The 18329-nt window shown below is 37.3% G+C and overlaps 1 pseudogene; it reads right to left on the bottom strand.

The window, feature by feature from the left end:
* Window positions 1-17936: 17936 nt before the first annotated feature.
* Window positions 17937-18046, bottom strand: LOC116476066 (small nucleolar RNA U13; annotated as a pseudogene).
* Between the last annotated feature and the right edge of the window lie 283 nt (window positions 18047-18329).

Here is an 18329-nt window from a genome sequence, read left to right as displayed (position 1 = left end):
GATTACAGGTGTCAGCCACCACGCCTGGCTGACATATCAGCTCTTGAGTATTAATCTCCAATTGTTTTTTACATCTTGCTCCTGTCTCAGACTGTCCTCTTACTATCTACTGCTCATTTACCTCAAAATTTATTTCTTTCATATCAGACATCTCTACTTGCTCAGTGGAATTTTTCCCTAGCTCTGAAGTGGCAAGTCCTTTGAGGTAAGGCTGGAACTTCCATCTAGTCCCTGACCCTGCAGGGCAAAGTGGTATTGTCTTCTCTGCTTCCACATTCACAAGTGGAAGTGAAACCAAAGCCTCTTTGCTGTTGAATTTTCCCTTGATTCATCTAAAATAATTATCTGCTCCAGGACTGTGGCCAGGGGTGGGGAATTAAAGGCAAACATAATCTCATAATCTGTTTCCCCACTTCCAATTTTCCAATTTCTTCTTCTCATAATCCATCGACGTTTATGCAATGTCCCTTTTCCTTACATTGCATCTGGAATTTTCTCTACCCTATACCTTATCAAGTATCATCTGGATCCATGATTAATCCAGCCAGCCCCCATCTGCTAATGGGAACACAAAGAAATTTAGAAATTCCAGTGAATCCCCTTGTGGTAGACTTAGAAAATATTCTAATATTCTTTTTGAGAAAAAATAACACAGTAACTGTGAATACTCATTACTAGGATTAGTTTGTTAGGGAGCTAGCATTACAGGTAATAATTTTGAGGGAATGGGACATAGTTTTGTCAGTGAATACAAGTTGGATCACCGAAAACCAGCATGAGAGCCCTAAGTGCCTGTGAAAAGGTGAAAATGCAGAAGCTTAGAAGAAAACTTTGCAGAAGACAAACTACTTCCATGAAAGAGAGACATTATGCCTATTTCATAAATGACTAATGTAGTTACAAGGTCCTGGTACCCCATTTAGAGCCTTCCTACTATCAGTTTCCTAGCCCAATAAACTTTAAAGTTAAAAGAGGCAACTTTTATTTACTGCCCACCTCCTATGTCCCTTACTTCCTGCTGCTTCTGCTAGTCATTTCTGGGTTTGTCTGTCTACCAGGGGACTAGAGTAGGAACATAAAAGCTCTAGACATGAAGGGGAGAAGAAAAGATACATAATCAAAAGTCTCCATGGAAAAAGACAGCCGGACGAGAAGAGCAGAGGTGTTTGGGGTGGAAAATATTGAAAGCAGTGGTGAAATAAACATTCATAGTGTAATAGTGAAATGTTCATGTTTGAGTCAAATAAATCTGAAATTAACAGTCATCTAATTTTAGAATTTAAATGAGCCACCAGAATCACTGAGGTTTAAATTCCCACCACCTCTCTCACACCTCTGACAGCTGGAACATTGTAACAATGTTCACTTTTGGATATCTCTCATGGTGAGCAAGTTCCTCTTTATGCTTCCACTGTATAAAAATATATAGGGTAATGCAATCACAGCTTTAATTTTACATCTAATGTCACACTGTACATTTAGAAATAAACTATAGTATATCAGAAGGTCACTGGCAGAGTGCTCCTCAAACCCAAATGATGGGGCCTCAGTTACTAAATAAAGACTCACTTTATCTTACTTACGCTGATGTCCAGGAGTGTTATTAAGGTTTTAAATCCAGAATTTAAAATCAAGAAAGCTCTGCATTCTCCAAAGCACTCTATCAGCTCAAAATATTAGGTATGTATTCAACTCTACTTCCCTCAAGCAAAACTAAAAATGTATGGTAACAAAGAAGTAATACCTTGAGTCCCATGTTTGAATAAATTCTGCTCTAGAGGATACTTCACAATAAATTTATGCTTAATAAATATGTACTTTATAGATCCTGGACAAATATCAAAAATAAAACAGAATTAAATGCATCTTCTTACTGAAGGACCTCTCAAAGTTATTAAACAATAAACAATTCAGGTTTCACAGGCATTTTATTATATTTTCTCCATTTTCAGAAACTAATAACTGGTAATTCCTCATGGCACACCAGATGCATGTAGGGATGGGTTCTGGAATTCCTATGTTACACAAGGGAGAGAGAACCATAGCAAGGGACAAAGAAACTGGCTGAGTTGACTCTCAGCTTCTCATGTGACGTCAGGAGGACCATGTGATATTATGCAGGCCACAGTCTACTGCCTCATTTCTCCTTCTGGATTGTGAAAGCACTTAAACCAAGCCTGGTAACTTTCCAGAACCTCATGAAGCATAGTGGCCATATGTGATTTTCTACAACTCTGCTCTTCCCGCCCTTGCCCACAGAGTGGTCCTAATGGCAGAGCAATGAAAAGACGGAACCAGGGTGAAAACACAAATCCACTCCAGGATGCTGATATGATTGCAAATCTTTCCAGAACACGTCCAGAGAAGGGGCTCTAACAGAGCTTCACATCTGGAGTGTCCTGGAGAAATTTCCTTAAAATTTCTATGGAATTTTCCATGGAAACCTTAGAGCACAGGTTCAGAGGTTGCCCCTATTTGCTAATCTGCTTAATCTCTTTTTTTTTTTTTGAGACGGAGTCTCGCTCTGTCACCCAGGCTGGAGTGCAGTGGCTCAATCTCGGCTCACTGCAAGCTCCGCCTCCCGGGTTCAAGCCATTCTCCTGCCTCAGCCTCTCCAAGTAGCTGGGACTACAGGCGCCCGCCACCACGCCCGGCTAATTTTTTTGTATTTTTTTTAGTAGAGACGGGGTTTCACCGTGGTCTCGATCTCCTGACCTCGTGATCCGCCCGCCTCGGCCTCCCAAAGTGCTGGGATTATAAGCGTGAGCCACCGCGCCCGGCCTATCTGCTTAATCTCTTAAAGCCTAGGATTTCCCACACTCCAGCAAACTAAATAGCCATCACTTTCTTGACCTTCAGCTGTCAATCCTGAGGCTAGCACCTACTCTTTGCTCAGGCATGTCTCCACATCTCATTCTGGAAGTCCTTTGAGCCGAATTCCCCAAGCCATGAAGGGGAGCAGTGAGAACCAATATCACAGCACTGCGGGGAATAGTCCCAGGTACCAGCACTCAATTTTGAGTTTTCATGTCACCAATCACTATTAAAGGAGAAAGCACTGCATTGGAAAGAATCATTGACTGTATAAAATTAACATCACCACCAGATGATCAAAGCATTGAACCTCATTCATGAAAATTACAGAAAGAACTTAACTGGATTTTTACAACATATATTGCAGTGTAGGAGATCTTCAGGTGAACAGTTTTTGATGTCAACATAAATATTTAGAAAATATTTAGAAAATCAAACAAATAATATATAACTCATGCAGACCTTTAATTCCTTCTTACTAGGGCATTTGTAAACACTGCTCAGAGTGACTACTTGAAACATTTCTGTCCTTGTCCAGTCTGGAAGCAACTTGTTCTCTTTCCCCAAATCCTTCTCCTCCTTCTCCCCTTCCTCTCTCCTTTCTTCCCTTTCTCCTTTCCTTCCTTCCTCCCACCCTCTATCTCTTGTTTCCTCCTTCCCTTCCTTCCTTCCTTTCTTCTCTTTCATTTCTTCCTTCTTCCTCATTGCTTCTCCTCTTCTTTCTCTCCCTCTTCCTCCTCCAACTCCCATCCTCATCTTTTTTTAATCTCTTTCCTAAATAAAGAATATGTAAATTAAACAGAATGTTTTTCTTTCTTCAGGGAGCTTATCAATTAAAGCAGACAACACTAATACTAATGCATGTTGGTGTATTCATAGAATTAAATATGGAAAAAGGCTCTCTGAATCATTTGGGAAATGGTCTGTGAAGAAAAGAAACTTTTAATTGAATTTTGAATATTTGGAACGTAATTGGGAAACTAAATTTGAGAGAAGTTATACAAGCTTGTTTAAAAACAGTTTTGTTTTTATCAAGTGTGTTTACTGTATTCTGAAGGAAGAGAATCTCAAGTTTGGAGAGTAAAAATGTCTTTCTACTACAGATGACCCATTTTGGTATAAGGAGGGAAGCCAAAGAATTTATTCTAAGGATTTTAGTGCTAGGGATCTAGAATGTCTCTAGTAAAAACTATTTGTCTTGGAGGAAACTGTCACTGTAATATGTGCCCAAACTTGGGGGTAACCAGGAAGGAAGAGAACAAAGGTTCTTTATTACGAACCTAAAAAGAGGCTTGGCAGCATGCCAACTGTCTCAGGCTGCTACCTTCCAGGGTGGGAAAAAAAACTGATTACAGTCTTCTAAACACAATAAGGAGTAATAGAAAGTGGTGAGGAGATGAGGGCGAGAAGATCAGAACTTTGTGGATAGATAAGAGAGTGTATAGGTCTCATGAACTTACTCATTTTATCTTGAAAAACCTGAAAGGAAGGCCACTACCTATTTTTAATTGCCACTCTAGCCTGCACATGACCTTTAAGTATTTGTGAAAATTCTAGCGGATTGTTGATAAAGTTGGCTTGTATGAAAGCCACCTCTTTCTCCCATCCTCTGCTAAAAGTGAAATGGTTCATGTGTTTATCTCTCTGCAAAAGTGCTTGTCCTTTAAAATCAGTTCACTGGTTGTCTTGCAACCTTAGCTCTCCAATGGGCTCCGTAAGTGTTAGCATTTTTATTTAACTTTTTCTCATTGTTAGGTTAAAAGAGATATTCTTTGTAGAATTCTACATTTTAAGTAGATGCAGAGGTTGGTTTTGACAATTAGAAATAAAGCTTTTACGAACATTTGTGATCAAGTCTTTTTGTGGGCATATGTTTTCTGTAAGGTGAAGGAATGGAATGGTTGGGTTGTTTGGTAAGTGCATGTTTTACTTTTTAAGGAACTGCTGGCTTGTTTTCCAAAGGGGCTGTACTATTTCACATTCCCAAAAGTAGCATATGAGAATTCCAGTTGTCTACATCATTACCCATACTTCCTATTATCAACCTTTTTTAAATTTTAGTTATTCCATGGGTAGGTGAGTAGTGATATCTCATTGTGGTTTGGATTTTCATTTCCCTGATGAATCATGATGTTGGACATCTTTTCATGTGGTTATCAGCCATTCTTATATCTTCTTTTACTAAGTGTCTGTTGAAATATTTTTCTTATATTTTATTGGGCTGTTCCTATTCTTAATGTAAGAATTCTTTATATAGTCTAGATAAAAGCCCTTGGTCAAATATAAGTATTGCAATACTTTCTCCACTTTTTTTTATTATACTTTAGGTTTTAGGGTACATGTGCACAATGTGCAGGTTTGTTACATATGTATCCATGTGCCATGTTGATTTCCTGCACCCATTAACTCGTCATTTAGCATTAGGTATATCTCCTAATGCTGTCCCTCCCCCCTCCCCCCAACCCACAACAGTCCCTGGAGTGTGATGTTCCCCTTCCTATGTCCATGAGTTCTCATTGTTCAATTCCCACCTATGAGTGAGAACATGTGGTGTTTGGTTTTTTGTCCTTGCGATAGTTTACTGAGAATGATGTTTTCCAGTTTCATCCATGTCCCTACAAAGGACACAAACTCATCATTTTTTATGGCTGCATAGTATTCCATGGTGTATATGTGCCACATTTTCTTAATCCAGTCTATCGTTGTTGGACATTTGGGTTGGTTCCAACTCTTTGCTATTGTGAATAGTGCTGCAATAAACATACGTGTGCATGTGTCTTTATAGCAGCATGATTTATAGTCCTTTGGGTATATACCCAGTAATGGGATGGCTGGGTCAAATGGTATTTCTAGTTCTAGATCCCTGAGGAATCGCCACACTGACTTCCACAATGGTTGAACTAGTTTACAGTCCCACCAACAGTGTAAAAGTGTTCCTATTTCTCCACATCCTCTCCAGCACCTGTTGTTTCCTGATTTTTTAATGATGGCCATTCTAACTGGTGTGAGATGGTATCTCACTGTGGTTTTGATTTGCATTTCTCTGATGGCCAGTGATGATGAGCATTTCTTCATGTGTTTTTTGGCTGCATAAATGTCTTCTTTTGAGAAGTGTCTGTTCATGTCCTTTGCCCACTTTTTGATGGGGTTGTTTGTTTTTTTCTTGTAAATTTGTTTGAGTTCATTGTAGATTCTGGATATTAGCCCTTTGTCAGATGAGTAGGTTGCAAAAATTTTCTCCCATTCTGTAGGTTGCCTGTTCACTCTGATGATAGTTTCTTTTGCTGTGCAGAAGCTCTTTAGTTTAATGAGATCCCATTTGTCGATTTTGGCTTTTGTTGCCATTGCTTTTGGTGTTTTAGACATGAAGTCCTTGCCCATGCCTGTGTCCTGAATGGTATTGCCTAGGTTTTCTTCTAGGGTTTTTATGGTTTTAGATCTAACATGTAAGTCTTTAATCCATCTTGAATTAATTTTTGTATAAGGTGTAAGGAAGGGATCCAGTTTCAGCTTTCTACATATGGCTAGCCAGTTTTCCCAGGACCATTTATTAAATAGGGAATCCTTTCCCCATTTCTTGTTTTTGTCAGGTTTGTCAAAGATCAGATAGTTGTAGATATGCGGCATCATTTCTGAGGGCTCTGTTCTGTACCATTGATCTATGTCTCTGTTGTGGTACCAGTACCATGCTGTTTTGGTTACTGTAGCCTTGTAGTATAGTTTAAAGTCAGGTAGCGTGATGCCTCCAGCTTTGTTCTTTTCGCTTAGGATTAACTTGGCGATGCAGGCTCTTTTTTGGTTCCATATGAACTTTAAAGTAGTTTTTTCCAATTCTGTGAAGAAAGTCATTGGTAGCCTGATGGGGATGGCATTGAATCTATAAATTACCTTGGGCAGTATGGCCATTTTCACGATATTGATTCTTCCAACCCACGAGCATGGAATGTTCTTCCATTTGTTTGTATCCTCTTTTATTTCATTGAGCAGTGGTTTGTAGTTCTCCTTGAAGAGGTCCTTCACATCCCTTGTAAGTTGGATTCCTAGGTATTTTATTCTCTTTGAAGCAATTGTGCATGGGAGTTCACTCATGATTTGGCTCTCTGTTTGTCTGTGATTGGTGTACAAGAATGCTTGTGATTTTTGTACATTGATTTTGTATCCTGAGACTTTGCTGAAGTTGCTAATCAGCTTAAGGAGATTTTGGGCTGAGACAATGGGATTTTCTAGATATACAATCATGTCATCTGCAAACAGGGACAGTTTGACTTCCTCTTTTCCTAGTTGAATACCCTTTATTTCCTTCTCCTGCCTGATTGCTCTGGCCAGAACTTCCAGCACTATGTTGAATAGGAGCGGTGAGAGAGGGCATCCCTGTCTTGTGCCAGTTTTCAGAGGGAATGCTTCCAGTTTTTGCCCATTCAGTATGATATTGGCTGTGGGTTTGTCATAGATAGCTCTTATTATTTTGAGATACATCCCATCAATACCTAATTTATTGAGAGTTTTTAGCATGAAGGGTTGTTGAATTTTGTCAAAGGCCTTTTCTGCATCTATTGAGATAATCATGTGGTTTTTGTCTTTGGTTCTGTTTATATGCTGGATTACATTTATTGATTTGCGTATGTTGAACCAGCCTTGCATCCCAGGGATGAAGCCCACTTGATCATGGTGGATAAGCTTTTTGATGTGCTGCTGGATTCGGTTTGCCAGTATTTTATTGAGGATTTTTGCATCAATGTTCATCAAGGATATTGGTCTGAAATTCTCTTTTTTGGTTATGTCTCTGCCAGGTTTTGGTATCAGGATGATGCTGGCTTCATAAAATGTGTTAGGGAGGATTCCCTCTTTTTCTATCGATTGGAATACTTTCAGAAGGAATGGTACCAGTTCCTCCTTGTACCTCTGGTAGAATTCAGCTGTGAATCCATCAGGTCCTGGACTCTTTTTGGTTGGTAAGCTATTGATTATTGCCACAATTTCAGAAGCTGTTATTGGTCTATTCAGAGATTCAACTTCTTCCTGGTTTAGTCTTGGGAGGGTGTATTTGTCGAGGAATTTATCCATTTCTTCTAGATTTTCTAGCTTATTTGCATAGAGGTGTTTGTAGTATTCTCTGATGGTAGATTGTATTTCTGTGGGATTGGTGGTGATATCCCCTTTTTCGTTTTTTATTGCATCTATTTGATTCTTCTCTCTTTTCTTCTTTATTAGTCTTGCTAGCGGTCCATCAATTTTGTTGATCTTTTCAAAAAACCAGCTCCTGGATTCATTAATTTTTTGAAGGGTTTTTTGTGTCTCTATTTCCTTCAGTTCTGCTCTGATTTTAGTTATTTCTAGCCTTCTGCTAGCTTTTGAATGTGTTTGCTCTTGCTTTTCTAGTTCTTTTAATTGTGATGTTAGGGTGTCAATTTTGGATCTTTCCTGCTTTCTCTTGTGGGCATTTAGTGCTATAAATTTCCCTCTACACACTGCTTTGAATGTGTCCCAGAGATTCTGGTATGTTGTGTCTTTGTTCTCGTTGGTTTCAAAGAACATCTTTATTTCTGCCTTCATTTCATTATGTACCCAATAGTCATTCAGGAGCAGGTTGTTCAGTTTCCATGTAGTTGAGCGGTTTTGAGTGAGTTTCTTTATCCTGAGTTCTAGTTTGATTGCACTGTGGTCTGAGAGACAGTTTGTTATAATTTCTGTTCTTTTACATTTGCTGAGGAGAGCTTTACTTCCAACTATGTGGTCAATTTTGGAATAGGTGTGGTGTGTTGCTGAAAAAAATGTATATTCTGTTGATTTGTGGTGGAGAGTTCTGTAGATGTCTATTAGGTCCACTTTATGTAGAGCTGAGTTCAATTCCTGGATATCCTTGTTAACTTTCTGTCTCGTTGATCTGTCTAATGTTGACAGTGGGGTGTTAAAATCTCCCATTATTATTGTGTGGGAGTTTAAGTCCCTTTGTAGGTCACTGAGGACTTGCTTTATGAATCTGGGTGCTCCTGTGTTGGGTGCATATATATTTAGGATAGTTAGCTCTTCTTGTTGAATTGATCCCTTTACCATTATGTAATGGCCTTCTTTGTCTCTTTTGATCTTTGTTGGTTTAAAGTCTATTTTATCAGAGACTAGGATTGCAACCCCTGCCTTTTTTTGTTTTCCAGTTGCTTGATAGATCTTCCTCCATCCCTTTATTTTGAGTCTATGTGTGTCTCTGCATGTGAGATGGTTTTCCTGAATAGAGCACACTGATGGGTCCTGACTCCTTATCCAGTTTGCCAGTCTGTGTCTTTTGATTGGAGCATTTAGCCCATTTACATTTAACGTTAATATTGTTATGTGTGAATTTGATCCTGTCATTATGATGTTAGTTGGTTATTTTGCTCGTTAGTTGCTGCAGTTTCTTCCTAGCCTTGATGGTCTTTACATTTTGGCGTGTTTTTGCAGTGGCTGGTACCGGTTGTTCCTTTCCATGTTTAGTGCTTCCTTCAGGAGCTCTTTTAGGGCAGGCCTGGTGGTGACAAAATCATTCAGCGTTTGCTTGTCTGTAAAGTATTTTATTTCTCCTTCACTTATGAAGCTTAGTTTGGCTGGATATGAAATTCTGGTTTGAAAATTCTTTTCTTTAAGAATGTTGAATATCAGCCCCCACTCTCTTCTGGTTTGTAGAATTTCTGCCAAGGGTTCAGCTGTTAGTCTGATGGGCTTCCCTTTGTGGGTAACCCAACCTTTCTCTCTGGCTGCCCTTAACATTTTTTCCTTCATTTCAACTTTGGTGAATCTGATAATTATGTGTCTTGGAGTTGCTCTTCTCGAGGAGTATCTTTGTGGCATTCTCTGTATTTCCTGAATCTGAATGTTGGCCTGCCTTGCTAGATTGGGGAAGTTCTCCTGGATAATATCTTGCAGAGTGTTTTCCAACTTGGTTCCATACTCCCCATCATTTTCAGGTACACCAATCAGACGTAGGTTTGGTCTTTTCACATAGTCCCAAATTTCTTGGAGGCTTTGTTCATTTCTTTTTATTCTTTTTTCTCTAAACTTCCCTTCTCTCTTCATTTCATTCATTTCATCTTCCATCAGCGATACCCTTTATTCCAGTTGATCGCATCTGCTACTGAGGCTTCTGCAATCTTCACGTAGTTCTCGAAACTTGGCTTTCAGCTCTATCAGCTCCTTTAAGCCCTTCTCTCCATTGGTTATTCTAGTTATCCATTCTTCTAATTTTTTTTCAAAGTTTTTAACTTCTTTGCTATTGTTTTGAATTTCCTCTCGTAGCTCAGAGTAGTTTGATCGTCTGAAGTCTTCTTCTCTCAACTCATCAAAGTCATCCTCCGTCCATCTTTGTTCCATTGCTGGTGAGGAACTGCATTCCTTTGGAGGAGGAGAGGTGCTCTGCTTTTTAGAGTTTCCAGTTTTTCTGCTCTGTTTTTTCCCCATCTTTGTGGTTTTATCTACTTTTTGTCTTTGATGATGGTGATGTACAGATGGGTTTTTGGTGTGGATGTCCTTTCTGTTTGTTAGTTTTCCTTCTACCAGACAGGACCCTCAGCTGCAGGTCTGTTGGAGTTTACTAGAGGTCCACTCCAGACCCTGTTTGGCTAGGTGTCAGCAGCGGTGGCTGCAGAACAGCGGATTTTTGTGAGACCACCAATTCAGCTGTCTGATAGTTCCTCTGGAAGTTTTGTCTCAGAGGAGTACCCGGCTGAGTGAGGTGTCAGTCTGTCCCTACTGGGGGGGTGCCTCCCAGTTAGGCTGCTCAGGGGTGAGGGACCCACTGTAGGAGGCAGTCTGTCGGTTCTCAGATCTCCAGCTGCGTGCTGGGAGAACCACTACTCTCTTCAAAGCTGTCAGTCAGAGAGGGACATTTAAGTCTGTGGAGGTTCTTGCTGAGTTTTTGTTTGTCTGTGCCCTGCCCCCAGAGGTGGAGCCTACAGAGGCAGGCAGGCCTCCTTGAGCTGTGGTGGGCTCCACCCAGTTCGAGCTTCCTGGCTGCTTTGTTTACCTAAGCAAGCCTGGGCAATGGTGGGCGCCCCTCCCCCAGCCTCGCTGCTGTCTTGCAGCTTGATGTCAGACTGCTGTGCTAGCAATCAGCGAGACTCCGTGGGCATAGGACCCTCCGAGCCAGGTGCAGGACACAATCTCCTAGTGTGCCGTTTTCCAGGCCCGTTGGAAAAGCGCAGTATTAGGATGGCACTGACCCGATATTCCAGGTGCCGTCTGTTACCCCTTTTTTTGGCTAGGAAAGGGAACTCCGTGACCCCTTGTGCTTCCCGAGTGAGGCAATGCCTCCCCCTGCTTCGGCTCGCGCACAGTGCGCTTCACTGACTGTCCTGCACCCACTGTTTGGCACTCTCTAGTGAGATGAAACCGGTACCTCAAGCAGAAATGCAGAAATCACCCATCTTCTGTGTCGCTCAGGCTGGGAGCTGGAGACTGGAGCTGTTCCTATTCGGCCATCTTGGCTCCACCCCTTTTTTTCTCCATATTTTTGACTTGCCATTTCACTTTATGATGTCTTTCAAAGAACAAAAGTTCTTAATTTTGTTAAAGTCTAACTTCTCAAATTTTTTCTCTTATGATTCATGTTGTTTTTATTCTAGCTAAGAAATATTTGCCTATGTAAAAGTCTTAAGTATTTTCTTTTGTGTTTTCTTCCAAATGTTTTATAGCTTTATCTCTTACTTCTGGGTCTGTGTTCCATTTCAACTTAATTACTGTTTGTAGTGTGAGGTAAGGCAAGAGTCGGTGTTCATTTTCCCCATATAGATAGTCTCATTATTCCAGTATCTTTTGTTGAAAAGACCATCATTTCCCCTCTTAAATTGCCTTCCTGTCTCTGTCAAAAGTTAATTCATCATGAAACACAGGTTTCACTTTCTGGACTCTGTATTCTCTTCCACTGATCTGTATGTTTATCTTTTTGCCAAAACCATATTGTCTTAGTTACTGTAGCTTAATAATAAATCTTACAGTCAGCTTATATAAGTCTTAGGATATGGTTTGGCTCTGTGTCCCTACCCAAATCTCATCTTGAATTGTAATTCCCATAATTTCCATGTGTCAAGGGCAGGACCTGGTTGGAGGTGATTGGATCATGGGAGCAGTTTCCCCCCTGCTGTTCTCATGAGAGTGAGTGAGTTCTCAGGAAATTTGAGGGTTTTATAAGGGGCTCTTCTCCCTTCACTCACACACTCTCTCTTGCCTGCCCCCATGTAAGATGTGCCTTTTCTTCTCTTTCACTTTCTGCCATGATTGTAAGTTTCTTGAGGCCTCCTCAGCTGTGCAGAACTGTGAGTCAATTAAACCTGTTTCCTTTATAAATGACCTAGTCTTGGGTATGTCTTTAAGGAAGTGTGAAAAGGGACTAATACATCTTCCAGCTTCTTTCAGTTTTAAATTTGGCTTTGGCAATTCTAATCATTTGCATTTTCATATACATTTTAGAAATCTTTGTCAATATCTTCAAAAAATTACTGAGATATTTTATGAGGGTTCTCTACAGAAACAGAACCAATAAGGTGTATGTAGTTATAAAGAAGAGATTTATTACAGGAATTGGCTTACATAATTCTGAAAGCTCAGAAGTCTTATGCTGCCAGAAAGCTGGAGGACCAGGAAAGATGGTGTTGTGATTCAGTACAAGGCCACAGGTCTGATAACCCAGAGGATGGTGAGTGTAGAAGATGAGGGGCTGGTGTAAGTTCCAGAATCTGAAGGCCCCAGGATCTCTAATGTCCCAGGCAAGAATAACTCAAAAAGAGAGAAAAAACTTTGCCCTTTCTCTGCCTTTTTGTTTTATCTGTGCCCTCAATGGATTGGCCAATGCCCACCCACGTTGGTAAGGGTAGAACTTTACTCAGTCAACTGATTCAAATGCAAATCTGTCTCAGAAATACTTTCACAGACACATCCAGAATACCGTTTTACCAGCTATCACGGTATCTCTTAACCAAGTCAAGCTTACACGTAAAATTAATCATCACAAGTTTTAATTGAGATTGGGCTGAATTTATAGATCAAGTAGGGTATTTGACTTTTAACAATATTAAGTCTTCCAATCCATGAACATAGTATATCTTTTTATTTATTTTCGTTTATTTAATTTTGCTCGGCAGTGCTTTTTAATTTTCAATGTAGAGGTCTTTCATGTCTTCTTCAATTTACTATGAAATATTTTGTGTTTTTTTACGCTATTGTAAATAATTTTTTAAATTTAATTTTCCATTTTTTTGCTACTAGTATATAAAAACATTGATTTCTGCCTATTAACCTTATATCCTCTAACCTTGCTAAATTCACATATTAGTACTAAATATTAACTTTGTATCCTGTAAGCTTGCTAAGGTTGTTAGTCCTCATTTGTTAGTCTTGGTAATTGTTTCATACATTAATTTGGATTTTCTATGTAAACAATCACACTGTATACAAATAGAGATAGTTTTACTTCTCTTCTCAGCTCTTTATGACTTATTGCTTTATTGCAATGGTTAGAAATCCCAGTACAATGTTATGTAGGTATTGCTGCAATAAGTATTCTTGCTGTGTTCCCAGTTTTAGAAGAGAAGAATTTAGATTTTCTACATATAGTATGAATTGGCTATAGGCTTTTTGTAAATGCCCTTTATCAGACTGAGAAAATTCCCTAGTATTCCTAGTTTGGTGAGAGTATTTATAATGACTGAATATTGCATTTTGATGAATGCTTTTTCTGAAGCTATTAAAATGAGCATGTATTTTTTCCTGTTTATTTTGTCACTATGGTAGATTAAATTGATTTTTGCTTATCTTAGATAAATCTTACCAAGTTATGATGTGTTATTCCTTTTTGTATTGTATAAATTTATAAATATTGATTTGCTTATGTTTAAAGGGTTTTTGTGTGTATTGGTCTTATATTGGTCTATTATTATTAATTATTATTATTATTATTATTTTGTAATGTCTTTGTCAGGTTTTAGTGCTAGGGTTCTACTGGCCTTATAAAATAAGCTGTGAAAAGTTTCATATCCATATATTTTCTAAAAGATTTTTGTGTAAGATTGGTATTATTTTTCCTTGAACATTTTATACACTTCTTAAGTGAAACCCTATGGGCCTGGAGATTTCTTGGTCAAAAAGGTTTCTGATAATGAATTCAATTGAGTTAATTGATGGAAGGTTATTCAGATTTTCTGTTTCATCTTGTGTTAATTTTGTAAGTTGAATTCTTCAAGAAATTTGTTCTTGTTTCTTCTAAGTTGTCAAATTTGTTGGCACCCAGTTGTTTATAATAGTCTCTTCATTAAAACATTTTTTAAGTTTCTGCAGTGATAATTCTCCCTCTACTCTAATTCCTGGCAACCACTGATCTTTTTATTGTCTCCATAATTTTGTCTTTTTCAGAATGCCATATATTTGGAATCATACAATACGTAGCTTATTAAGATTGGCGCTTAGTAATATGCAATTAAGTTTCTTTCATGTTTTTTTCTTGACTTGATAGCTCATTTCTTTTTAGCTCTGAATAATATTCTATTGTCTAAATGTACCACAGTTTATTTATTCGTTTACATACTGAAGGACAACTTAGTGGTCCAGGTTTTAATAATTATAAATAAAACCGCATAAATGTCTCAGTACAGGCTTTTATGGACATAAGTTTTCAGCTGCTTTAGGAAAATAACAAGAAACATTATTGCTACACCATATAGCAACGGTTTGTTTAGTTTTGTAAGAAACTGCCAAACTGTCTTTCAAAGTGGCTGTGCCATTTCACAGTCCCACCAGCAATAAATGAGTGTTCCTCTTTATTCACAACCTCACCACGATTTGGTGGTGTTAGTGTTCTGGATTTTGGCCATTCTAATCAGTGTGTAGTAGTATCTCACTGTTGTTTTAATCTTCATTTCCCTGATGAGGTAATGCAAAACATCTTTTCATATGCTTATTTTACATCTGTATGTCTTCTTTGGGGAGGTATCTGTTGAGGTCCTTGGTGCATTTTTTAATTGAGTTGTTTGTTTTCTTATTGTTATGTCTTAAAAGTTCTTTGCATATTTTGGATAACAGTTTTTTGTCAGATATTTTCTCCCAGTTCATAATTTGTCTTTTCATTGTCTTGAAAGTGTCTTTTGTAGAGCAGGGATTTTTCATTTTAATCAAGTTCAGCTTATCAATTATTTCTTTCATAGATAGTGTCTTTGGTGTCATATGTAAAAAGCCATTGCCCACCCCAAGGTTATCTGGATTTTCTTCCATGTTATCTCCTAGGGGTTTTATAGTTTTGTGTTTTACATTTAGTTCTGGGATCCAATTGAGTTAATTTTTGTGAAGTGTGTAAAATCTGTGCCTAGACTGTTCCCTCCTCTCCCCTCTCCTCCCCTCCCCTTTCTTCTCCTCTTTCCTTTCCTTCTCTCACATGTCCATCTATTACAGCACCATTTGCTGAAAGAACTTTTTTTCTCCGTTATATTTTCTTTGCTTTTTTGTCAAAGATAAGTTGAATGCATTTACGTGGGTCTATTTCTGGGCTCTCTATTCAGTTCCATTGACCTATTTGTCTTTTCTTTTGCCAATACCACACTCTCTTGATTATTGTAACTTTATATAATAATAAGTCTTGAAGGCAGGTAGTACTAGTTATCTAACTCTGCTCTTCTCCTTCAATGCTGTGTTGGCTATTCTGGATTTTTTTTCCTTTCCATGTAAATGTTACAGTTTGTTTACATGTACAAATTAATGTGCTGGGATTTTCACTAAGATTGCATTGAACCTATAGATCGAGTTGACAAGTATTGACATCTGGACGATATCAGCCTTCCTATTCATGAATATGAAATATCTCTCCATTTATTTAATTCTTCTTGGACTTTTTTCATCAAATTTTTTAGTTTCTCATGTAGATTTTGTACATACTGTCATAGATTTATATCTATGTCTAGATTTATATCTAGACAATATATAAATATTTATATTTATATAAATTTATATAAATATAGATTTATATTTAACTTTGGGGGTGCTAATGTAAATATTATTGTGCTTTTAATTTCAAATTTCACTTATTCATTACTGGTATGCAGAAAAGTGATTGACTTTTGTATATTAACTTTATATCCTGCAAACTTGCTATAATCACTTTATTAGTTCCAAGAGAGTTTTGAATTCTTAATTTTCCAAATAAATAATCATGTCATCTGTAAACAGAGACAGTTTTATTTCTTCCTTCCCCATCTGCATACATTTTATTTCCTTTTCTTGTCTTATTGTATCAGTTAGAACTTCTAGTACGATATTGAAAAGGAGTGTGAGGGGGACACCCTTGACTTACTGCTGGTCTTACTGAAAAAGCTTGAAGTTTCTTATAATTAAGTATAATGTTAGTTGTATGTTTTCTTTTATAAGTGTTTTTAATCAAGTTAAGGAAGTTCCCCGTTATTCCTAGTTTGCTGAAATTCTTTTTATCATCAGTAATAGATGCTAGATTTTGATAAATGCTTTTTCTGCATCTATTGATATGATCACATATTTTTTTCTTCTTTAGCCTATTGATACAATGGCTTACATTAACTGATTTTCAAATGTTTTACCAGGCTTGCATACCTGGAATAAATCCCACTTGGTAGTGGTTTATAATTTTTAAAATACATCTTTGGATTCTACTTGATAATATTTTGTTGAGAATCTTTGCATTTATTTTCATGAGAGATATTGGTGTGTAGTTTTCTTATGATGTCTTTTTCTTTTTTGTTGTTATTAGGGCAATGCTGGCCTCATAGAATGGGTTGGAAAGTATTCCCTCTTCTTCTATCTTCTGAAAGAGATTGTAGATTGGTATAATTTCTCCTTTAAATGTTTGGTAGAATTTACCAGTGAACCCATCTAGACCTAGTGGTCTCTGTTTTGAAAGATTATTAATTATTGATTTAATTTCTTTAATAGATATAGTTCTATTCAGATAATCTATTTCTTCTTGTGTGAGTTTTGGCAGACTTGGTCTATCAAGGAATTGTTGCATTTCATCTAACAGGTTATCAAATTTGTGGACATACAGTTATACATAATATTTTATTTTCCTTTCAATGTCCATGGAATCCATAGTGATAGTCACTCTTTTCTTTCTCTTAATCTGTATCCTCTCTCATTTTTTCTTAGTTAGCCTGGATGGAGGCTTATTAATTTTATTGATATTTTCAATAAACCAGGTTTGGTCCTGTTGGCTCTCTCTATTAATTTTCTATTTATAATTTTCTTAATTTCTGTTCTAAGTTTTAGCATTTCTTTTTTATGTTTACTTTGAATTTAATTTGCTCTTTTTTTTATAGTTTCCTAAGGTAAAGGCACAGAGTACTGATGTTAGATCATTCTTCTTTTCTAGTACATATGTTTGATGCTAAAACTTTCCCTCTAAGCACTATTTTCACTGCATCTCAGAAATTTTTAATAAGTTTTGTTTTCATTTTCATTCAGCTTAAAAATTTAAAAAATGTATCTTAAAATTTCTTTTTGACTCTTGTTATTTATAAATGTATTATTTAATCTCCAAGTATTTGGGGGGGATTTTTCAGCTGTTTTTCTGGAAAAAAAAGAAATTTATTTCTAGTTTATTTCTCTTGTGGTCTGAGAGCAGACACTGTATAATTTCTATTATTTTAAATTTGTTAAAGTGTGTTTTATGTCCAAAAATATGGTCTATCTTGGTAAATGTTTCATGTAAACTTGAGGAAAATGTGTAACTGGCTGTTGTGGGATAAAGTAGTCTATAGATGTCAGTTATATCCAGTTGATTAACATCCAATTGTTGAATTCAGCTACGACCTTAGTAGTACTTTACCTGCTTGATCTATTCATTTTTAATAGAGGCATGTTGAAGTCTCTAAAGGTAATAGTGAATTAATCTATCTCTCTTTGAAATCTATCAGTTTTTGACTCATGTATTTTCATGTTCTGTTGTTGGATGTATATTCATTAAGGATTGTTACATCATCTTACAGAATTAACCCCCTATATTACTATGCAATACCCCTATTTATTCCTGATAATTTTACTTGCTATAAAATCGGCTGTGCCTCAAATTAATATCGCTATTGTCCCTTTCTTTTGATTAGTGTTAGCATGGTATATCTTTCTTAAATCCTTTACTTTTTTTTCCACATCAAGCAGGTATGATAGTATGCCAACATTGCAAAGAGGTTTGAGAGAAGCGCATCTCACACATGAGTGTAAAAAACCCAGTCATCACGCTTATGAACCCCAAAAGGATTAAACCTTTTACTTTTATCCTATGTGTGTCGTGGACAACATACATTTGGCTCTTGTTTTTTGATCCACTCTGGCATTCTCTTTTGATTGGTGCATTTAGACCAGTGATTATTGATATAGTTGGATTAATATCTACTATATTTGTTACTGTTTTCTATTTGTTATCCTTGTTTTTTGTTCCTATTTTTGTCTTCTACTCTTTCTGCCTTTTGTGGTTTTCAGTAAGCATTTTATATGATTATTTTTTCTCTTTTTTTTTAATTTTTGAGACAGGATCTAGCTCT

Source organism: Hylobates moloch, unplaced genomic scaffold (genome assembly GCF_009828535.3).
Source record: "Hylobates moloch isolate HMO894 unplaced genomic scaffold, HMol_V3 SCAFFOLD_10, whole genome shotgun sequence".
Lineage (NCBI taxonomy): Eukaryota > Metazoa > Chordata > Mammalia > Primates > Hylobatidae > Hylobates > Hylobates moloch.
Note: the sequence above shows the minus strand (reverse complement) of the source record. Positions and strands in the feature narration are given on the sequence as shown.